We start from the raw sequence: 20,976 nt of genomic DNA, 5'->3' as shown, positions 1-20,976 counted from the left end.
TGAACTGCGGGTTTTCAGTTCTCATGGAGAAGGGTGTTAAAAGCCACAGGATAAAAGAGTTATTTCCTTGAGAGATCTTGTGAGATTCTCAGCCCAAAGAGTGCCCAGAGGATAACGTCAGCACAGAGTCAGGAAGATTGTCGATCTTTCTGCTGCTCCTCAAGTTATCCCGTGGCACCAGCCCTTGGTGGACTCAAAGACAACGCAACTTCATTTGGCATCTCAAGGATGTGGTGGCTCTTAGTAGACTGGATCAAGCATTCAGCATCTTACGGAGGATGGCACTGGAAGTGACAACTGACCTATTCTGAGACACTTGGCAGCAGCCACTGTCCACAAGGAGACCAGGATCGACCTAAGCCAACTCATTCCTGTATATCAGTGAAACGACCCAGGGAATAGCCAGAAAATTGACCCCTGGCCACCATATACCTACCAGTGTCACCACTATGGCCCTACTAGAATGCATTACTCACCCTAATGGTACCTTTATTAAGGGTGACTTAGGTTAATCAGCTGTTCAGAGTTGTTAGGTTCTTTTGGGTGGATATTGGTTGCCTCCAGTGATCAGTGATGGTTGGAGCCATTTTTTTCTTTTCTCTGCAATATTATTGCCAGATATTGCCTTAAAGAAAGCAAAAACCGTACCTAAGTGCCATTGTTGATGCTACCAAAAGTATCATCGATATTGCTGCAAATATTGCCACAAGTACCAATATTGATTGGTGAGCAGGCTTTAAGATACCTAAATAATGTGGTCTTGCAGGTCAAGTGAAGCCCCTCTCCACCCTTTCTACTCTCTCCTCTCCAGGCACTGACACTAAAGGCTCATCCAGCCCCAACAAGCATTCTGATGGCAGGAACGGCTATGTTCCTAGTTTATCAGAGCAAAGAATTCCCTATAAAGTGGGGAACTCGGGAATGAGTAGAGTTCGAAATCTAGGGTACTGCTCAAAACTATTAGCCTGCTGGGATTGTCACAGTGTTAACCAAACAAGCATAGATTTTTTTTTCTGTTCAAATCTTTCTGCCTGACATATATTGACACTATTAATTTCTCCAATGACATAATTTAATATTCTTTATGTTAATTAATAAACCCTCTGGTGCCAAATCAGACTGATATGTGAGGTACTTACTGTAGCGGAGTGTGAACTATACAGTAAGGTTTTCAGATTCTAACCAACCCATTCTGATATATTCTGAAACATAAGTTAGCAACTAGCATACTTCACATGCTATGTGACCATTCCTGCACTCTAGATCAATGTTAATTTAGATATGCACACTCACCCCACACTGCGAAGTTGAAGCACTTCAAATAAATTTTAGAAAAGAGAGTAATACTCCAAGAAACTCACTTTTCAGTGAATTCAGTTTACAGTGAAAGAATCCCTTAGGATTTACTGATCTTATCCTCCAATCCATTATCTAGGAGCAGCTAACTCTGTTAAAGTCAGCTGAGTGCTTCGTGAAGACTCTGTGTTAACTAAGGGAAAATACCCAACAAAACAGAGGTGTTGTGCATGGAGTTGGAATTCGCTCCACACCAACAACCAGAAATGGAGCTCTTCCTTCCTGAAGGCACATGTGCAGGATCCAAGAGATCAAAGTGAGAGGATCCCCTCTTAGTTTTACACATGTAATAACCATCTCACAAATTTCATCTTATTCAGTAGCACAGTGAATTAATCAACACCCATGTTCTTGATCGATATTCCCATATCACAGACATTTCTTTTGGTTTAGTCAGTTTCTGGAAAAGCTCAGGGTAGCCAGGTGTGTTACAGCTTCAGACTCAATGGGACCATTACTGAGTTTCTTAGTGGAAGCACTATTCTGAAATAGTGAAATCTGGAAACCATTGGAGCCTGCGATCTCGGTATTGGAAAACAAAAGAGTGATAATTAACAGTAACAACACTTTCTTCCTGATGATAATTTGAATCTCATTTCACTATTTGGGGGATTTCTCACATTATGAGTGGAAGAGGCAGAGAGATATGGCAGGGGAGAAGTCAAATTCCAAGTATGAGACTTTTCCCCTGCCACATCTCTCCTGCCTCTGGTCAGAAACCTTCTCTGTCTTAAGGCTTATGTGATGAGACTGGACCCACCTGGATAAAACAGGGTAGCCTCTTTATCTTAGGGTCCATTACCTGAAATACATATGCAAAGACCTTTTTGCCGCATAAAGTATTATATTTATAGGTTCTGGGAACTTGGATATGGACATAATTGGGGCTCCATTTTGCCACTTACAATTGGCCATGATGTTGGTTTCCCAACATGCCAGGTGTGTGTGTGTGTGTGTGTGTGTGTGTGTGTGTGTGTGTGTTTACTATTGCTTTGGCTACATGGTCCACAAGCTTACTGGTCCAGCATTCTCAGCTATTCAAGCTACTGTGAGTAGCTAATATTCTAATATAAATTCATTTTCTTTTTGTAAGGATCGTTTTCTGTTTCTTGCAACTAAAGCTGACTGATACACATGATTTTCAGCAGTGTTGACAAATACCCAATGACATTTCTTAAGGTTTAAAATTCTTTTCCAAATTATTACAACTCATAGTCTTGTTAGTAGAATTAACAACTTATGCATTTTTTTATCTGTTGGACAGTTCTACCTAAGACTTCTGGTATCAGTGACTATAACTCTAGCTTATGAAATAATCGCTGTATTCATGACTGACCATTATAAAAGAAGATGATTGGGGAAATAGGCACCCTAAGACCAACACCTTGCTTCTCCCTCTCAGTGAGAATCTTCCAACCTGCTCCTCGTCCTTCAGTCCGAGCCCCAGTCAAGATTGTTATACAAATTATACAAACATCATCTGGAGTTACAGAGAACCATCACTCCAATTCATTCAGTTCATTTCTTAGGACTGTAACTGGAAATAAGCATTCCTCTTCCTCTCCCTGGTGGCTTGGATGGTAAAGACTCTGCTTGCCATGTAGGAGACCTGGCTTCAATCCCTGGGTTGGGAAGATCCTATGGAGAAGGGAATGGCTACCCACTCCAGTATTCTTGTCTGGAGAATTCCATGAACAGAGGAGCCTGCAGGCTACAATCCATGGGGTCTCAAAGACATGACTGAGTTACTAACACTTTCACTTTTTCCTCTAGGAGAGAATTAGAGATAATCCCACAATGCCCTGCTTCCCTACTTACTTAAGTACCATCTGTACTCTCATCTCTTTACTGCTGTCTCCACTGTCATCCTCTTCCTGTTTGGACCATCTCATCATCCGGTATGTTCCTCACACCTTCCTGCCCCTACAAAGCTTCTACTGTGCACCTTGGATTTCCTTTTCTGGAAAAAGTAAATCTTCTAACTCGTCATGGCTTTCAGTTCAGTTTAGTTCAGTTCAGTCGCTCAGTCGTGTCCGACTCTGCGACCCCATGGACCACAGCAAGCAAGGCCTCCCTGACCATCACCAACTCCCGGAGTTTACCCAAACTCATGTCCATTGAGTCGGTGATGCCATCCAACCATCTCATCCTCTGTCATCCCCTTCTCCTCCTGCCTTCAATCTTTCCCAGTTTCATGGCTTTACCTTTGTTGAAAACCGTCTTTCTCCAAAGAACTCCATTTCTGCCAAGTGTTTTTTTCAATGGAGGCCTTTTATCTCCCTCTCCTCCTCAATACTGCAGGGCAGTGAGGCGATGAGTGTTCTCCTTCTCACTGCCGCTTCCACAGCTCTCCTTGCTTTTCTCGCACCATCCCAGCCCCTCTGATACTCAGACCCTTAGCACAGACTAGAGGGGCCGCCCCTCCAGCTGCCGTCACCTGCAGACATCTTGCTGTTTCTCATTCCTTCACTGAAGATGTGCTTATTGTGGTCTCTGCTCAGGCTCCATCTTCTCAGAGACACTTTCTAGGACCACCTCATCACAAGTCATTCTGCCTCCTCCCCACTTCTTCTCTAACTCTTCACCACGTTCATTTCCTTTGTAGCATTTATATTGTAAACCTGTTTATTAACTTATTTTTTCATTCACTTGAATTATATTTCTCTGGCTAGAATAAATCGGAGTTTTTGTCTATTTATTTCACAATTGTGCCCTCAATACCCAAAGCAGTATCTGATACCTTAAGTAAAATTGCCTACCTGAAATTGGGTTAAAATAGCTATACATGTACTTCATAGTTCTACCTTGGTGTTTTAGCTAAGTAGCCAATTTTCCATACTATTCATAGAATAATAGGATTCCTTCTCACTCACATGCAGTGCACTCGTTACATGCTTACATACGATCTATTTTATGATTTTTTTCTCTCTGTCACTTGGATGCATATGCCTGATAGTTCTGGCAAACTGATCAATTTTAATCACTGTGAACTGATAAATTTTGCAATAAATGATGTGCTACATGCTTAGTCGCTTCAGTCTTTGTGACCCCATGGACTGTATCTTGCAAGTCTCCTCTATCCATGGGATTCTTCAGGCAAAAATAATGGAGTGGGTTGCCATGCCCTTCTCCAGGGGATCTTCCTGACCCACGGATCAAACCAGCATCCCCTGCCTTGCAGGCTGATTCTTTACCACTGAGCCATCAAAGAAACCTGCAGTAAATGACAGGGGCAAGTTATTACTTTTCCTCTCTTAAGCTTTTCATTGAAAATCTTTCCCAGATGAACAACAGATTTCAGACTTGGAGGCATTTTCAGTGTAGAATGAAAGTGGAACAGATTATGAAGGGAGAAAGATCCTAAATTTGTTTATATAAAAATATGAACTTCTGTGCTTGGAAAGCATCAGTAATGGGACTTTCCTGGTGGTCCAGTGGTTAAGACTTCATCTTCCGGTGCAGGGGTTGCCTGGTGGGAAAGCTAAGACCTCACATACCTTGCCACCAAAAATGAAAAACAGAAAACAGAAACAACATTGTAAACAAATTCAATAAAGATTTTAAAAATGGTCCACATCACAATTTTTTTTTTTTTAAATCAGTAACAAACTTGGGAGAAGCTTCGGCATGCTATGTAGCAGTATTTGAGTAGGCGTCAGACGGATACTGCGAGTCCTCATGACATCAAGTCTTAGCTCTTCCTTCACCGCTCTGGGAGGGAACAGCTTCTACCTGCGGACAAGCTACCCAACTGCCGGGGGATGTTTCGAGAGGAAAGGGATGCTGCAACCTGCCTTGCATTGGAGGGCTCTGGGAGTCAGTCTGAAAGGAGAACATGACTGTTGGACACATTGCAATGTGTCTGCAGATCTGGCAGGTAGACTGGACAGAAAGGGGAAAATTGTGTGAGTATGTCTGCTGAAAGAAAGTGTCAGAACCTTGAGATCAGTAGGAAGATGGCTTCTAAGAAAAGTCTGAATTTGGCCTGGCCCCCACAGCACCACCTCCACACTTGGCACCTGTGCTGTCTGAGAAGGGGGACCCCAGCCTGCTGGATAACTGGGGAATCTGACTACCCTGGAGTGGGAAACCTCCTCCAAGGAGCAAGGTAAAAATGTAGAGGAGCCTGTCAGACTGACCAGAGAGAAGAGCCCCCACACTGGTTCAGGAATATGGTGAAAAGCATCGGGCTGATTGTCAGGGACTTGGAGACAGAAGGAGCAGCCATCAAGAAAGGGTATGGATGTCTGATCCTTATGTGAGTTCCTCCCCTTCCCTAACCAGGTTCCTAAAGAATAATGTGGGGGAGGGGGACCCCAGAACTGCTTGAGGCTCTGAACATTAAGATTTGCAGAAAATCTGTCATCAGTGATAGGTGAGACCAAGGCACCTATGGATTACCAACAGAAGAGACAAAGACAATAATTATCAGTAACATAAGAAGTATTCTTCACACTGAAACAAAGGACTGTCTTTCCAATGAGGAAAAAAGGTCAATGAATATCAACAGATAATTTACTAGTGAATATAGGAAACCAGAATATGCCACCCCCAAAATATGCCTCTTTGACATAAAAATTATTTTGAGCTGAAGGCAATTAAGGAACAGTAAACACAGAAAAAGCTCTCCTGTTTTCACCTGAAGGAAGAATACAAATTCTCCTTTCTGGAAATAGAATTTTATTAGCCCAGATATGGCACCAGTGGACTCTGCAAACAAACCTTCGTTAAGCCCTTATTTTCCTAGTTACTTCTTCATTGTTTACTACCTCTAGTCCAAACCCTTTGTCTTGTCAATTCTTTGCAAATGTATCGATTCTTTGTCTAAAAGTCATAAAAGCTTCCTGCTCTGGTCCCTTCTTTTGGTCTTCATTCTCTTGTGAAGACTCCCTTGTGCATGTAAAAATTCAATAAAAAGCATCTACTTTTCTCTGACTGTCTTTGTCAGTTTAATTTTCAGACCCAGCCTGGGACCCTAAGAAGGTTGAGGAAAAATATTTTTCTGCCCTGCATGAAGAACCGTGACTTATAAATGCATGTGTATAAACATTCCATTTAAAAATGGAAGAAGAAATAAAAATTAAAATGATAAGATACATGTAAATTATCACCTGAACTGACATACGGAAAACGTGAAACACAACAATGTAGATGGAAAAGAGAAGACCCAGGAGCTCCAGAGGAAATAAAAATGATAAGAGCTTTCCAAGAAGAGATTTGACAATAAATACCAAACATCTAAAAAAAGGCTCATATTCTTTGACATAGTAATTTCACTTTTAAGACTCAATCCAAGGAATTCACTACAGTAGGGGACAAATATTTACAAAGATATTTATGGTAGCATTTTTATAATAAAAAACATTGAAAACCTGAATACCTAGGAAATGGCTAATTAATAGATTACACGTTACACAGTCTTTGAAACAATGTTTTAGAGTAATTTCAGTGACACGGAAAATATTCACTATCTAATGTACAGTAGAAGGAGAAAAATAGATGCATACCTGTATATAGTATGATTATATACAAGCCATAAAATCACTGAACTATATCTCAGATATCACCCAGGCCCCTGCAGTCATTTTATGCATAAAGAAATGTAAGTTCAAAATGAGAAATTAAGGGACTTTCCTGGTGGTCCAGTGGTTAAGGCTCTGAGCTTCTACTGCAGTGGGCAAGGGTTTGATCTCTGGTCAGGGAACTAGATTCCACATACTGTGGGTCACAACCAATTGAAAAAGAAGTTACGAATCAAAGAGAATAAAGGACTTCTTCAAAGTCACAGAGTTAGGAATAGACTGGACTAGAATTCTAGCCCTGGTCTTGGAAATTCCCCATTCATAGCTACTGGAGTTTGCTCACATAAATTTCCTAACTCATGTCATGCGTTTGTAGGAGTTTCCAGCCTCCTACCTGCATCAGCACATTTCTGTCTTTTCATCTGCATTACCCTTATCAACCTATTAGGACTCTAGTCCTTCAGACTGTTATCTCCAGATCCATATCTGACAGTCTTCAGAGAGTTCTTTTCTAACTTCTTTGCATCCTCTCTTCTCTAGATTATTTTATTCTTCTTATCTGGACCATATCATCAATACTTTAAGAAATATACATTCCAATGGGAAATGTCCCAAGACCTTCTTAAATCCACAAATTTGAAAATACCACCATTATCTATCATTCTCTCCATAAAATGTTATGAAATATAGTGTAAAATTTTAAGTAACCCCCTTAGACAATGACTGATTCTGTAAATTCAGTACTAATGCCTTTTATACAGATATTAAAATTAATCCTGGTGGAAGCAATTGCTGAGATAGTTATCACTGATTGCTTACTCTTGTCTCTCTGTAGAGTACATTATAGTTCTGAATTGAACTCACTATTTGAGTCCTTAATATTATTTTCTGGCTGAGAAACATAACGTTTGAGCACCTTAGCTTTTATCCCAAACTTAGTTGTTGACTTTCTCTCAAGGTCATTTTTCAAAAGATCTTAAAGTGTAGCTTTTTTTGATGTTGCTTTATTTTTAACTTTAATTGTGAACTGTAGTGAATACACAGGGCCAGGCAGACAACAGAGTCAAGATTTAGATACAGAGAATCTGTTAAGCTCACCTACCAAGAGACTCAGTATCCTAGCCAATTCTAGAACATCAAGTTCAAATTCATAAGGTCTGCAAAATTACTGATGAAGCTATATATTCCCAAATAGTCGAAATCTTAAATGTTATCCGCAAAAGTCAAGAAGCAATTGTTTTATTGTCTTGTGGTTCTTATTCCCAGAAAGATACTTTATAGTCTTTATTATTATATAGTTTATTCCATTTCCATAGGTGGCACTAGTGGTAAAGAATCCTCCTGCCAGTGCAGGAGATACAGGAGACACAGGTTCAATCCCTGAGTTGGGAAGAACCCCCTGGAGAAGGATATGGCAACCCACTCCAGTATTCTTGCCTGGAGAATCTCATGGACAGAGGAGCCTGGTGGGCTACAGTCCATGGGGTCGCAAAGAGTCTGATGTGAAAAAGCACACACACATACACACACACACACACCTTATTTCATTTCCAAACAGCTTAAATAGAGGCCAGTGTCTTTGAGATCTAGCCATTTTCCAATATCTCCTATATAATAGTCCTAGATGACACCCAGTTTACTGAAGGATGCTCTTTACCTTGTTGTTAAAATCATAGATCTGGTCAGGGATAGAAGCACTGACCTTTAGATCTCAAAGCATGTTTTTTTTTTTTCTTTAAACTGTGTCTCCTCTTAATTTCAGTGCTAGATTCTATATAAGAGAAATGAGATTTGCAGATAAATTTCTAAAACAAAAAGATCCGTGGGGAGGGCACATTCGTTGACTTTAAAGCATCCCAGGTGATTCTCATATGCAGACAGACCTGAGAACCAAGCTACCCAAGTGGTCTGAGTCCACTTACAATATTTCTGCTCCCCCTCCTCTCTGCACTCTTGAATTTCATGACCTTTTGTCAACTGAAATGATTTTCTCTATTTCCTTCATCCTCTGAACTCTGCCTGCTCCTTATTACTGTCTCCTCCATGAAAAATCATCTGGTCTCACGTCCCTCTATAGGGCTGCACACCTGAGGTTCTAATTAAGTACTAAAAGCTTCTTCGTAGTTTCCCTCTGCTTTTTGTGTGTCTGCCTTCTCTGCACAGCCATCTCCTCCACCAAACCCATCTTTTAAAGTGTGAACAGATTCTGCAAAATGCAGTGGAGGAGCCAAAGAAGATCTATAAATCTCAGCTTACTGATTTTTTTTTTTATCAAAATGAAACAAATATGCAAGAAGTAAATGCCTACTGCCAACCCTGCCCTAAACAAGGATCATTTACTTTAAAAGTAATGATATATAATTCCAGCTGCGCACTTCAAATACTCAATGTCAGATGATGTTTGATAGGTTATATGCCCTGCTGCCCAGTGCATTTCAGTATATGAGAGCTCTTTCCCTGTTACGAACAGTTTCCAGGGTTGAGACCTCAAATCAAAGTATTTCTACGGGACCTGGGCCAGTCACGCAGAGTCCTCTCCTTCCTGTCTCCCAGGAGGTGGTCATGCCCTTAAAGCATCACAGCATCTTACTGTGATTTCTCCTTAGAAGAGCTCTCCTCCTTGCCGGCTGCAGAATGCTGCTAATTAGGTGTGGGGACTGGCCTCACCCCTCAGTGCGCCCTCTCCTCTTTGCCTCCAGCTCATGCCACTTCTTTCCTCCTTAGTCTGAAGAGCTCCCCTAAGAAACAACAAGATTTCCAAATCAGAGCAGTGGAGGCAATCAGGATAGCTCTCTAAGGCCATTAAGGAGCCTTCATTAGTATTGAGTGCCCCTTTGTAATGAATCAGGAGGGCTAAGAGGAGGAAGGAGGTTTAACCTCTCTGCAGGAAGCAGCCTCAGAAGCCAAGGGTTTTATCTGCCCCGGCCACCAAGATAAAGGCAGCAGTCTGTATGTAACTGGCCAACTGTCAGGCAGCATTGCTGAACAGTGATTCAGAAGAGGACAAGGTTCCCTCGATCTCGTGAGGCAGAGGAGGAAACAGTGATGTAGAGGAGGAACAAAATTTCCTTCTGTCCTCTTAGGGTCCCTGGCTTGGTCTGGAAACCAATCTGACCAAGACAGTCAGAGAAAAGCATACAAAGAGAACTGAATTTTTACATGTGTATGAAGGCGATCACCGAAGAATGAAAACAGAGGAAGTGACCGGATCCAAAAGCTGTTTTGTCCAAGAAATAGTGAATTTGTGAAGAATGGAAAAGACACAAAGGGGTTTGGGCCAGGGATGATTCATGGAGAAGAAATAACTAGAAAGATAAGGGTGACTTTAGCAAGGTTCGCTTTTACAGACGTTTTAGCCCTAAATTTCCTGTCTCTGGTGATAAGAGTGTCTTTGTCCTGCCCTGCATAGGGAGAGTTACTTTTCACAGGGGAGCTTTATGACCTGTTTTAGGGAAGAAGGATGAAAAGGCAGTTAAAAAAAAAACTGCTTCTGCCCATTAAAAAAAAAAAAAGGATTCCATAAGATATTTAATGTGCCAAGTTGCCATATTTTGGGGTGACCTGTCCTGAACCCCATCAATGAGAACACTGATTCTGGAGTCAGCTGGACTGTGGAGTGGGCTTTGAATCATCATCACCACTTATTGGTTCAAAGACCTGGGTGAAGTGTTGAATTTCTCTGGACTTCAAATCTTCCATCTCTAAAGTAGGGGAATTGATATCTACCAGGCACTGTTGTGATGATTTAGTGAGACCATCTACATAAAGCGTTTAATATGGAACCCTGACAGCTTGTGATTATCGAGTGTCCAAACTGCCATCGCACTGAGGGCTTAATTCTTTAAATTCACAAGATGCTTTTTTTCATAGCAGCTAACTTGACTCTCATGCAATCCATGAGATAGACATTTTCGAGGTAGGTATTGTATCTCCCAGGAGACTTTTTTCGCCCTAGCACTGGTAGGTGGCAAAGTCAAGACTCAAAGGCATCACTTGGGGTCCAGGGCACTGTCTGCTGGCCACAAAGGACCTCTGGACTCTCCAGGGGAAGAGCCAGCATCTGCAGAGGCTGTGATTCTCCTGTGACTAATGAGTTTCTAAAGGATGTGCAGTGATGTGTTGTGGTTGTTTTCATTCCATGTACTTGATTCAGTCAGGCAGCATTGAAGCTGGGAAGTCCAGCTCTCACACACTGTCAGTTTGTTTAATGAATATTCTAGGAGCAGCTGATTTCTATAAGAAGGCAAATGACAGATTGCCCGTTTGATAGAAATGCATGTTTTTCAAAGTAGGGAGCCTCAGCCCTCAGGGAAGTAGACCTGGCTCATCCCCAACCCCACACCCAATCACAAGGTTAATGATATGGTTATCGGAGTGTGGTTTGGCCAGGCTGGGGTACTAGATTCTACTGCCAACTCCTGCCTCACTCCAGAAGCAGGTGGGGGACTTAAGATGAGAAAGAATAGGCACCAGTGTGTTGCAGGTTTAGAAAAAAAGTCTGGAAACCAAAAGGGCTCCTAGAAACTTATTTTTCAGCTGCAGAAAGGATTAGGGAGGATTCCCAAAGCCAAGGAAGAGTCGTGGGCCATCTTTCTTACAGCACTCCTGTCTTTCTAGGGGAGACTTGTTGAATTTCTTCTACCTTTCTCTGCTTTGTTTTGTTTTTGTGGTTTATTCTAGTATCCCTAATATTAGTGTAACATCAGGAGGAGGAAAAGCATAGAGAACACAGAGATTTCTATTTGATGAAATGATGTTTGGATGGATGGATGAAACTAGTTCAAATGGAGAAGCTGAAAGAAAGCAAAGTCGCTCAGTTGTGTCCTACTCTTTGCAACCCCATGGACTGTAGTCTGCCAGGCTCCTACGTCCATGGGATTTCCCAGACAAGAGTACTGGAGTGGGTTGTCATTTCCTTCTCCAGGAGATCTTCCAAATCCAGGGATCGAACCCTGGTCTCCCGCATTGCAGGCAGACTCTCTTTACCAGCTGGGCCATGAGGAAAGCTCACTTATGTTATTTCTGTTTATGCACTTTGAATGTTTAGATTTTAATGGGATGAGAAGATATTGAACTCATTTCTTCTTAACCTTGAAAATACTAGTGTCTAATAGTTTACAGTGGGTAATACAGCACACAGTGTGGTAGCCAAATATGCATTCTAAAATAGGAAACAACTAGCAAATGTATTAAGGGTGCAATTACTTTGAATAATTAATAAAATCGTTGTCAACCCCAAACTCCCAGTCTATCCCTCTTCCCCATCCTTCTCCTTTGTTTTATATCCTCTCATTAAAGATTCTTAGAAAGTATTAGTTGCTCAGTCGTGTCCGACTCTTTGTGACCCTGTGGACTGTAGCTACCAGGCTCCTCTGTCCATGGGATTCTCAGGCAAGAATCCTGGAGTAGGCTGCCATTTCCTTCTCCAGGGGATCTTCCTGACCCAGGGATTGAACCCATGTCTCCTGCATTGCAGGAAGACTCTTTAAGACTGAGGCACCAGGGAAGCCCTGAAATAAAGATTCTCCTATTTCTTAATTTCTGGGGGAAATCTGGATTATCTGTGGTTGAGATCACTCATAAAATAGTATTTGTTGCAAGAAAGGTCCAAGCAGAAGAAAACATTTTGAGTGGAAATGCAGTAAAATGATTTACTATTTTGGTTCTTTTATTAGATTTATTAATCCAAGGATGGTGCTTCAGGACAAGGATTAACTTTGCAAACCTAAGTAATGTTGTCTGACTCCTGAAAATCCAGAGGGGAAAAGTATCCAGAGCAACCCCTTCCCAAACTCATGAGATTCCTGTGCAGGGCCCCAAACATCCCCTCTCTCCAGCTTCCTTCAGCTGAGCCAAGGCAGCATTGGCAGACAAAGGGAGAAACACAGGCTCTGTTTTACCCACCGTTTCTCAGGATTCCATTTCTTCCCCTACTCTGAGCAGGAAGCTGCAAAGGTGTAATTTTAGAAGGGCTCATTCACCTGTGCTCCAAGGTGGAAAAAACAAACAAAACACACACACAAAAAACCCTAACCCTGTTTTTAAAAAGGAGGGCGGGGAGTAGGGGTGGGAGGGCCTTCAAGGAAAAATTAGTCACTGTTGCTCCCTAATGGCAAGATTTCCAAAGAGCCACCTTTGCTTTGGTGGTCTTCCCTGGTGGCTCAGATGGTAAAAATCTGCCTGCAATGCATGAGACAAGGGTTTGATCCCTGGGTCAGGAAGATCCCCTGGAGAAGGGAATGGCAAACCACTCCACTCCAGTATTCTTGCCTGGAGAATTCCATGGACAGAAGAGCCTGGCAGGCTATAGCCCATAAGGTCACAAAGAGTCAGGCATGACTGAGTGACTAACACACACACACACCTTTGCTTTGGTGAGTACGGTGGTCCCTGGTGTCCCCAGAAAGTTGGTTCTAGGACCACTCACACCAAAACCCCGGATGCTCAAGTCTCATATAAAATGACATGGGACGGTTGGCCCTTCAAATCTGCCAAGTTTCACATCCGCAGATACGGAGGGCTGCCTGTTAAGTGCAGTAGCATCTGGCCCCAGCCCTTGGCACTAGTGGTTATAGACAGTGTAAATGAGGAGGTGCCAGGGAGCTTGCTCAGCAATGCCTGCTCCATGGAGTTTGGCCTTCTCAACCAGCAAATAAAACCTTGCCAGCAAATTGCTTTCTCCTTTCCCTGTCTCTCCTGGCCAGAAAGGTTGCGACTCGTCACTCTTCTATAGCATTCTCCTGCTCCACCCTCCAAATAAATTCAATGCTTCCTAGAAGTGAGATCAAAAGATGTTTTAAAATACTCAGGAGGCCCAAAGATCTTACCAAAGAAACTGACCTTTGGAGATTGATGACGACTAACCCTTGTAGGTTTATCTTTTTCCTTCCAAAATGTCGTGCATTTGGATTGGGTGGGGGTGGGGTGGTAATTTTGCCTTCATGAATTGAAGAATGTATTCCTCTGCCTTGATCTCGATTTTCTCATTTAAAAAAAAAAAAGAACTTGGGGATAAATAGATTTAATGCTCAATAATTCTTATACCTCAATGCTTATCTACATAGTTTTTGCATATTATATTTTAAAAAGCCCTTACTTCAAGGGCATACTACAAGAAGAAAATAAGTATATTAATGCAGCAGTTACATTGAAACTCTATATCAAGGGCATTGCTTATAGAGGCAGTTTTTAGACAAATGCAATTAAAATCACAAGGCTGATGAAAAAAGTCGGAAATACTAATAAAGAGGGCAACATTACCCTTTGATGAGAGAAATAATAGAGCTGGGCGAATAAGCCAAGCTCTGTTTTAGAAGATGTTAACCAGTCTCAGAGCATTTCATTTGCCTCATGCATGCTTGTTATTTGTTGGGATTTTCTTTAAAAATATATAGATGAAAAGAAATTTGGTTTCTAGAAGTTATTTTTTATCTATAGAGTTTTCATTTCTCTCCTGATATGGAAAACTGTTGGATTGTTTCTCCAAAACAAAGACAGAGCTAAAAATCCAGTCCTTTCATCTCCTGCTGAAACTCACAAGGAGACTGGGGTGTTTGGAGAGGGGTGTGTGGGTGAGTACACCAATGCAACAGGAGCTGATACAGAAATGATGGCTTTCATCTCCTCTGCTGTTGGTGACAACTCCGTTTTTCAATCTAATTTCCAAGTTGGATATGATTTTGCCTAGAAACTCAAACATGCAGTTCACTGAAATTGGGATATTGAAAACACACTCACATAGTATCCAGAGGACTCATGCAACCAGCTGCTGGGACAATGCTTGGTTATCCACCTTAGCTTGTCCATGGTAGACCAGTAGTTCTAAACAGGAGCAGGCGAGAGGAGGGACAGAGCAATGGCTTTGTGATTCCTTCATTGGAACCCCAGCCAGAATCATTGGTTGGAGCTGCCAACACAGGCCTCCCTGTGGTTACTCTCACATCACTCTTGCGGGTGGGCATTAAGCATTCCAGTGAAGTCACCAGCTTCATGTTCAGCTGGCCTGATTGCTGGAAAGGCTGATTGCATTATTCACTCTCCTGAGAAGATTTTTTTCAGACTCTCAAGAATCCAAAGAGATTGTATTAAAAAAAAAAAAACAAAAACTCCAGAGTTATCAACTGTTTAATTTATCCTTCTATTCTTTCAAAAGGGACAGAGTCACAGAGGATAGAGAAAACCTCAACAGAAAATGGGTTTTTAGTCAGTTTAGAAGCTCTGTATTTTATAGAATTTGTCTCTGAGCTTCTGTTTTTCATTTCTCCTTTCTACTTCTTTCCTGGGACGAGTCTTTCATCTTCTTCAGTTCAGTCACTCAGTCGTGTCCGACTCTTTGTAACCTCATGGACTGCAGCATGCTGGACCTCCCTGTTCATCGCCAACTCCCAGAGCTTGTTCAAACTCACATCCATTGAGTCGGTGATGCCATCCAACCATCTAATCCTCTGTCATCCCCTTCTTCTCCTGCCTTCAATCTTTCCCAGCATCAGGGTCTTTTCCAGTGAGTCAGCTCTTCGCATCAGGTGGCCAAAGTATTGGAGATTCAGCTTCAGCATCAGTCCTTCCAATGAACACCTAGGACTGATTTCCTTTAGGATGGACTGATTGGATCTCCTTGCAGTCCAAGGGACTCTCAAGAGTCTTCTCCAACACCACAGTTCAAAAGCATCAATTCTTTGGTGCTCAGCTTTCTTTATGGTCCAACTCTCACATCCATAAATGACTACTGGAAAAACCATAGCTTTGACTAAATGGACCTTTGTCCAGATCTTTGTCTATCCTCTTAAAAACAACGAAACCAGAACCAACCAACCAAAACCCTGCTTTAGCCTATTTCTTTATGAAATACTTCCATCTACTGGCCAAACAAAGAAGACTCATGTCCCAACAATTTTGTTGTTATACTTGTACTGGGATTTATGAAGACCACTCTCCAAATGTCTAGTATAATAATTGGAAATCAAAAATCAGAAATTCAAAAAAAAAATAAAGATATTGTGGAAATTCTTTACTTTGAACCTAGCAGTTCATCCAAGTAACCCTACCTACCCCATGTATTTGACCCATGTATACAGTTTGTAAATACCCAAAATGAAGTATAAGTCTGCAGAGAAAGCAAATTATTGAGAAGGGATGGGAGACCAGGCAGAGATAGGAAGAGTTAGCCTCTCTGCCAAAACAGCATCTTTCTAATCAAATTACCCAGGGAACGAGGTTCTGGATTCAGAGATAGAATCAGAGATTATGGCTTAGGTAACTGTATTTCCTCTATGAAGAAAAGTAATTCCTTGAGACCTGAAAAGAAATTAAATTGTTCCAAATTAATTTATCAAAGGAGATACCCTTTCAATAAAAAAGTCACTCAGAAATGATGCTTCTTATTTCTTGGTCATTTTTTTTTTTTTATTTTGAACATTTTGTACCTGTGGCTCATTTATTGTTTTCTGCATCTGGAAGTTTGTACCTCTCAATTTCGCTCACCTATTTCTCATCTCCTTCACCACTTCCTCTTTATCTATCCATCTACTGATGGGCATTTAGGTTGCTTCCATATTGTGGCTACCGTAAATAATACTGCAATGAATGTAGGCTTGTATGTACCTTTTTGATATAGTGTGTTTTCTTTGGATCAATACTCAGGAGCAGAATTGCTGGACCATATGATAGTTCTGTTTTCAGTTTTTTGAGAAATCGCCATATAGTTTTCCATAATGACTGAACCGATCTGCATCCTCACCAACAGTGCCTGAGGGTTTCCTTTTATCCTTGCTATTTCTTTTTTTAAAGATATTTTTATGTGGACCATCTTTAAACTTTTCAATTGAATTTGTTACAACATTGCTTCTGTTTAGGTTTTTTGGCTGTCAGACATGTTGGATCTTAGCTCCCCGACCAGAAATCGAACCTGTACCCCCTGCATTGGAAGGTGAAGTCTTAACCACTGGACTGCCTGGAAATTCCTTGGCAATTTCTTTTTGGTGATAGCCTTTCTGACAGGTGTGAGGTGGTTTTGATTTGCATTTTCCTGGTGATTACTGATGTTGAGCATCTTTTCATGTGTCTGTTGGCCATCTGTAAGTCTTTTTTGGAAAAAACATCTATTCAGATATTCTGCCCATTTTTAATTGGGTTGTTTGGGTTTCTTTGATATTGTGTTGTATGAGTTTCTTGTTCATTTTTAAAAAAGAATCCATATGGGAAATGAGGTCAGCGAGTGGAATATGGAAAGATGTTTACAATCTATTAGAGAACTAATTTGGGTTTACAGAATTAAAGATTCATAATGTGTCAAAGCTGGTAGAATCTTAAACACCAGAACAGCCTCCTCACATTACTGAGGCAATGGTTAGGACTGGAGGTGCATTAGAAGCTCATGGCAAGACTTCCACTTCAGAAGTAAACCAACAAATTCAACAAAAAACAAAACTGTAAGTTTCTGTCAGATTTTAAATACAAGTACATTGTTTATAAAATATATAATAAAAAAGCCAATAATTCCTAAAAACATATGCTCACCAAAAATAGAACGGGCATTCTGTGGGGCTAAAATCCCTACCACAGTGGACCATCTTCTGTGCTCTGTCCACTTAGAATAAATGGGGAACACCAGAGTGAAGGAAAAAAGTGCAATGTCTTTTTTAAAGGGTGGGTTTCAATAGCTCAGAGATGTGAATAGAATATGGATTAAATCTTACTTCCTCAAAAGAAAGCTTTCCTTAAAATTGATTCATCTACTATCTCGCCTATTCCATGCAAATTTACGGAGAGGAATTAAACCAAAAATGAAAATTGAAGAAGGTGAAAGGTAAAGATTTGGCGACTGAAATAACTTCTCCGAAACATCTTGAGAGACAGTGTAGCATTTCCAAAGTGATGGATGTGTTAAGTCAACAAGAAGATGGTTATCTGTGAAACAGCTTCTTCTGTGGAGTGAGTGTCCTGTGGAGGTAAAACCATCCAAAGATGAATCTTTGACTTTAGACCTGGTTTTGTCATTGACTAGCTGCCTGAACTGAGGCCTAATACATCTTGATCAGTTTGACCATTGCTGTGGATGGAGCTGGGGGTATGAAATAAACCCTTGCTTGTCAAAGTGGAAGGCAGGGTTGAATCATTAACTGAGATGGATGCTTTTAGGCCCTTAAAAGATAAATATTGCAATATGATTTGTTATTTTCAGAAGCATTAAAAGCACAGGCACGCACACACACACGTTCATGAGTGTTGCTCTGTACACTTAAAAAATGAAGTTCTTACTTTCTCAGATGCATGTTTCTTGAAGAGAGCAAATTTTTTAAATGAAACATTTATTCAATCTCATTATAAAGTATAATTTTTCCAGAATATTTGAGTGCCCAGAGGTAAATTACAGAGATGTGTACAAAGTGAAGCTATTTTTCTAATGAAAACACTGGTATGTTAAAAAATTCATCTGAACTGAAAAAAAAAAAGTTCATCAGTAGCAGAGTCTTCATTTCTTAAGTGCAATCTTAAAGGCATAGCAGTGAAAGGTCCCCCAAGGACCACCCGGAAGTACCAGGCAGAGGGCGGGGTCAGCCTGGACGTGGCCACGCCCTCATCCCCCGCCTGCAGACCTGACTCCCTGGCCTGCATTGATTCACCCCTTCCCACTTGTCTCCGCCCAGCGTCTTGCCTGGACTGACCTCCTCTCTGGACCAGTGTTTTCTCTGCGTGGAAGCCAGGACCGTCCTTTTATGATCGGCATTCGCTCACTTAACTCTCGTCTTTAAAACCCTTCAGCTGTTTCCTCTTAAGATGAAGTTTTTGTTTGATTTATTTATTTTATTTTCGGCTGATTTGGATTGTCGTTGCTGCATGCAGGCTTTCTCGAGTTGTGATGCGTGGGCTTCTCATTGCAGTGGCTTCTCTTGTCGCGGAGTGCGGCCTCTAGGCACACGGGCTTCGGCAGTTACAGCCCGTGGGCTAGTAGTTGCGGTGCTCGGGCTGAGTTGCTCTGCAGCCCGTGTGCGGTGTGGTGTTCCCAGGCCAGGCACTCAACTCGTGTGCCCTGGGGTGGGTTCTTAACCACTGGACCTCCATGGAAGTCCCAAAATGAAGTTTTTGTAATTTTTTTTTTTTTTATTAAAAACTAGAACACAAAGTTTCCTTCCTGACACCCCCTGCCTTCTCTTGGGCCACTGCTTTCCAGCCAACCAGCCTGTGCGGAAGTGCCATTTCCCTTCCCACCTTCACCCACGAGAGTCCCCCAGCCTCACAGCGTTTGTCCAGCTCCCCCAAGCCCACAGGGGCTCTGGGCCTAGGTAGCTTCCCCTGTTTCAGACCCCAGCTTCAAACACAATCGGCATACTCAAGACAGCCTCCTGAGCACATCTGGGGAGCCTCAGCTGGGTGAGGGTCCTCCTTCTACTTACTTGACTTCTTCCCTGGACACCTGGCCAGTTTTTAATTGTAACTGTCTTCCTTTGACAACTGGATCCCTGGAAGGGGATGAACTAGTCTTTTTTTGTTCTCCATTGTGCTTCCAGTTCTTGGAATATAGTAGTTGCTCAACATGCATGCTAGGAGGCACATACACACACACACACACACACACACACCATGTCACTGTGTACACATACACACCACTACCATGTCCTGTGCATATACACACTCGGCCAATGGCACTTCTTTCAGAGGACAGTTAATACTTTGACAAGATTAAACGGCAAACGTCAGGAAGTGGAAAAACGTCATTGGTGATGACAGCTTAATCAGACTAAGTCAATGATGTGTGAACTTCGGCTTGGAAACTGTGATCTTACTTTCCACGTATCTATGGGCGTATAGTATGAGTGGGTGATATGAGCAAAATCCTTCCCTCCTTTGCTCCTTCCTTCCCTCTCCCCTCCCTCCCGCCTGTCCTTCCGCCTTTCCCTTCCCTTCCTCCCTTTAACGGCCTGTTTCCTCCTTTCTTTAGAATCAATGCCATGCATAAAAAGAACTCTCTCAGCTAAGCCTACCTTTTCTTGTATTGTTCTGTACTTTTCACAGTGTGATCCCACTACCTTATTGAGTCCTTAATGATGCCATCAAGTCTGTATCATCATAAAGTAAGACTATAAGAAGGAAGTGACTTGGAAGGCCCCACATAGTAACTTGACAGAAGCACTGTGTCTGGAGCTCGGAGCTTCAGACTCCTAGAACAGAGTTCTTCATAGTGCTGCCCTCTGCCAGCCAGTGAGCTTAATGACAGCCCTTTGTGAAAATCATAGGTAAACTGAAAGGAAGGAAATCCGCCCGTGGCAGCCTTTCTAGGAAAAGCTATCACTATCATTTGCCACAGGTAGCGGCCCCCAAAGGACAAGCATTTTTCCTGAGTTTTGTGACGATATGACCTCAGGTCAGGTCATCGTCACAATAACTGGGGGCAACTAGCCCCTCCGTCGGGCACTGACATTTTGCCCACTACTCGTGCACACTGAAAGGCATGACATTTCTTACACCTTTGGAAACACCAGAGGAAATAAAAGCTATTGCTCTCATTTTGAACTGTACCTCTACTGGACCAAAGGGTTTGCTGACAGGGCAGGGATAAAAGCAAGAAAGGAGAGGGTCCCATAAAAGAAGAGATGGGGGAACGGGTTCCTGAGCTCAAAAGCAATCAACCAGTATTCCCCCTCATAAAGTTGCCTCCTGCAACCCCTGTACTCTGTGCCTTTCTGATTGAGAGGATACACAAAAATCCTGAAGTCCTCTCATCCATCCCTCTGAGGTTACTGAGACCGTAGTATCACTCAGAAGAGTCAGCCTGTGGACTCACGTGTGGTTCAAGGTCATCTCACTCAAAAAAAGAGTTGTCCAAAAGTTGCTTGCGGAAACCAGATAGATGGCCAGTTGACCGTGACCACGAAGGATGCAGTTTTCTCAAGGTCATGGAGAAAGTCAGTAACAGCATCCCATCTTGAATTCTAGTCTTCCGAAGACCCACGTCCTGGACCTTCTGCTATTCATTCAGTTGCATCCTGTGAGTCGGCACCTCATTGGTTACCGGACTCTCTCACTGTTGCTGCTCGAGGGGGTTAAGACCCTGACGCACTGAACTCTAATTCCTGGAATCATTACCGTGTGATCATGACAT

General features: G+C 42.0%; 1 long non-coding RNA gene across 1 annotated transcript; it reads right to left on the bottom strand.

Annotated features, from left to right (window-relative positions):
- Positions 1 to 472: 472 nt before the first annotated feature.
- On the bottom strand, positions 473 to 20,955 carry LOC145518644 (uncharacterized). Its single transcript, XR_014063074.1, has 2 exons — positions 20,659 to 20,955; positions 473 to 625 (listed from the first exon to the last, which is right to left on the bottom strand). It is a non-coding gene; the product is annotated as an uncharacterized LOC145518644 (long non-coding RNA).
- Between the last annotated feature and the right edge of the window lie 21 nt (positions 20,956 to 20,976).

Source organism: Giraffa tippelskirchi, chromosome 8 (genome assembly GCF_054371585.1).
Source record: "Giraffa tippelskirchi isolate mGirTip1 chromosome 8, T2T-mGirTip1v1.2.pri, whole genome shotgun sequence".
Classification (NCBI taxonomy): domain Eukaryota; kingdom Metazoa; phylum Chordata; class Mammalia; order Artiodactyla; family Giraffidae; genus Giraffa; species Giraffa tippelskirchi.
The sequence above is the reverse complement of the archived record's forward strand: the minus strand, read 5'-3'. Positions and strand labels throughout refer to the sequence as shown.